At 48.6% G+C, this 3,471-nt stretch overlaps 1 pseudogene; it reads left to right on the top strand.

The window, feature by feature from the left end:
• The first annotated feature begins 483 nt into the window (after positions 1 to 483).
• LOC102417621 lies at positions 484 to 1,527 on the top strand (annotated as a pseudogene).
• The last annotated feature ends 1,944 nt before the right edge of the window (positions 1,528 to 3,471 follow it).

Genomic DNA, 3,471 nt, shown 5'->3' with positions numbered 1-3,471 from the left:
AGACAAAGCACAGTCTCCCAGTATATCAGAACTGCTCCTTGGAAGCTAAGGCCATTCCTCTATATTTCCCCAAATTGCTTTGCCCTAGCAATACTCCATGAAACTTGCTGAACGGGTTATCTCAAACATCACCCAATACAAGAAAGGATCCTAACAAATAAAAAATCCCCATTCAACTATAAGTGTTTTTGCTCATGAGATCTATAAACTAAAAACACTGATGAATGAATAACTTTTTAAAAATATATATATTCTTGGCCAGAGCAATGAACCAAAGAGATTAAATTTAACCAATTGATTTAACCAATGAGATTAAGTTGAAAATAAATGTAATGTCCAGAATTTATTATAAAATAAATGTATATGCACTACAGCTTATTCAAAGAAGTAGAAGATAATTAGACTAAAGAATAGACTTAGAGGACATGACAGGTCTCCTTATATATCTGAAAGGCTGTCTTATGAAAACGGAGTTGAACTTGATCTCTGGGGCTTCTTAAAGCCAATGGGTTGAGAGCCCGAACCAGAGGGGAACCCGAGCCCCTCGAGCAGGGACAGGCCGAAGCGCTGGGCCCAGCGCCAACACTGCAGGCTGGCCTGGAGGAGGAATGCCGGGTGCTCTCCATCAACAGCCACGATGTCCGCGGCTACATGGGAAACCGGGTGGCCACGTTCCTGCTGCAGGTTTTAGGATTTGAGATTGAAGCTGTGAACTCTGTCCAGTTTTCAAACCACACAGGCAACGCACACTGAAAGGGTCAGGTGCTGAACGCAGAGGAGCTCCAGGAGGTGTACGAAGGCCTGAAGCTGAACAACGTGAATAAATATGACTACGTGCTCATGGGTACACGAGGGACAAGTCCTTCCTGGCCATGGTGGTGGGCATCGTGCGGGAGCTGAAGCAGCAGAACTCCCAGCTGGCATACCTGTGCGACTGGTGATGGGTGACAAGTGGGATGGGGAAGGCTCCATGTACGTTCCAGAGGACCTCCTTTCTGTTTGCAAAGAAAAGGTTGTGCCGGTTACAGACATTGTACCTACAACCAGTTCGAGGCTGAGTACTGACTGGCAGAAAGATCCACAGCCTGAAAGAAGCCTTAGCGGTGAGGGACGTGCTGCACTGGATGGGGACCGCCGTGGTCATCACCAGCTCGGACCTCCCTTCCCGCAGGGCGGTGACTACCTGATTGTGCTGGGGAGCCAGAGGATCCGGCACCCTGATGGCTCCGTGGCGATAGGGAGCATCTGCATGGACATTCGCAAGGTGGACGCCGTCTTTGTGGGCACTGGGGACTTGTTTGCTGCCATGCTCCTGGTGTGGACACACAGGCACCCCAATAATCTCAAGGTGGCCTGTGAGAAGACCGTGTCAGCCATGCACCACATTCTGCAGCGGATCATCAAGTGTGAGAAAGCCCAGGCTGGAGAAGGGTGGAAGCCCAGCCCAGCCCAGCTGGAGCTGAGGATGGTCCAGCAAAAGGGACATCAGAGAACCTGGAGATTGTCATCCAGGCAGCAGTGCTGTGAGGGCGTGTGCTGTAGCACAGTGTGTTGGTGTCTCTGTCGTCATCCCTGTGAAAAAATGTAATGTCTGCCTTAGAGCTGTGACTGAAACCGTATTTTTCTTCTTTTGTGAGTGTCCAGCATCCACTGGTCTTGTGAAAATGTGCCAGTTGTGCTTTTTAAAAACAGCAAAGTGTTTGCAAAACACACACACACACAACAACAACAACAACAACAACAAAAACACAAAGCCTATGGGTTGCATTTATAAGAAAACCTGTTTAAAAAGACTTTCCGATCATTAGAACTGACCAATGGAATATACTGCTTGTATTCTCTCATTCTAGTCTGCTTGATGATTCAATATGGTAGAACATCTAACTTTTTTCTTACTAACATTTAAATTATGCATACATAATTCTAAAATATAACCACAAGGGCTTTTTCAAGATGGCAGTAGAATAGGTGGATCATACACTCACCTGTTCCCAGGACCAAACTGCACATACAACTAAATTAAAGAACCATCATCCTGAAAAGCCATCTAAAGCTTAGTGGAAGAGGAGTCTTACACCTCAGGCTTTGCAGAAGAAGCCACATCAAGAGTGGAAGGAAGGACAAAGATGTGGAAAGGGCTGGCCCTGCTCCCATGGGTGTTGGCTGAGGGCCTGGAGGGATATCTCACCTGTGGGAGGTTCCCTCTGGAAAGTGTGAGTCTTGAACCCCAGGCCAGGCTCCCCAGCCCAGAGCATCAGAGCTCGGAAGAGGTGCCCACATAATATCAGGCTGTGAAAAGCAGCAGGGTTTCTGTCTGCCAAGGAGAGATAGAATCTGCTTAAAATAAAGGAAACCTCTTAAAAGGCCAATGCACAAAATTTCATTTGCAACCTGGGCTTCGGCAGAGGGAGGGCAGTGCAGACCAGAGTTGCCTGAGGAGAGTCTGGGGTTTGAGGCACAGGGGAGAAGGTTGGTGGGACAACCAGCCCTCGGGATCCCTGGAGTCATCCTCTAGTGCCACAGGTGTCATCTTTCATGGGCAGGGCAATCCCTGCTGAGTGGCATCCAGAGGAAGCAATTACCCCACTCTCTGGAATCTCTCTCATCCCACCTTGTGGATCTTAAGCTCTACTGAGGGTCAGTAGCACAGGCTAGGGCGTAGAGGTCTAGGCAGACTCAGGGGGTGTCAGTGACTGGCTTTGGGGAGGAGCCATTCCCTCTTCTTTCCCGTGAACCTGACTATGCTTCCCCCTAGCATGAGATTTGACAGAAACACCCTCCCAGCTTCCAGCAGCTCTGGAGGCCACACAGGCCTGACTACTAAGGGTGCCACCCTGCTAAGGTCAGGGCAAAATCCAGGACAGACTCAGTTGTGTGGCTCTGAGGCAGAGCACCACCTTCCCTGAAATCAGAATGGCACCTTCTCCTCACAGGAGATCTACTAGCCCCATCTACCCAATTCTGCCAGAGGCTCGACTTTCAGTGACTGAGCCTTTTCAGTGACTGAGCCTTTTCAGTGACTGAGTTGAATAGGCAACCACCAGGGGGAGGCAGGTGTAGGTAGATCCTGGGTTGCCTTGGGATGTTTGCTGACCTGACCCCCAGGCCTGGTGATGGTAAAAGCCAGCCTTGGAGTGCAGCTTGGCCCTTCCCAAGTGCAGCCAAGCGGAGCAGAGGCAGAAACCAACTATAGATCACTTGTAGCTTCAAACAGGTTGCCAAGGGTCAGGCACAAACAGCGTCTGACATTGGCCTATGCCAGAATCCCTCCCAAGAGGCCCAGAAACAACACACTAATCTGTCAGATACAAACTACATCACAGCAAGGTCCAACGAACTTCACAAACAGCATATCCAAAGGGAGACTGCAGCAGGCACTAAACTCTGCTGAGGCAATTTTTTTTATATACTTTTTTTTTCTTTTTTCTTTTCTATTTGTTTTTTTTTCTTTTATTTTCCTTTTTTACTTCT

The sequence above is a fragment of the Myotis lucifugus genome, unplaced genomic scaffold (genome assembly GCF_000147115.1).
Source record: "Myotis lucifugus unplaced genomic scaffold, Myoluc2.0 scaffold_140, whole genome shotgun sequence".
Lineage (NCBI taxonomy): Eukaryota > Metazoa > Chordata > Mammalia > Chiroptera > Vespertilionidae > Myotis > Myotis lucifugus.
Note: the sequence above shows the minus strand (reverse complement) of the source record. Positions and strands in the feature narration are given on the sequence as shown.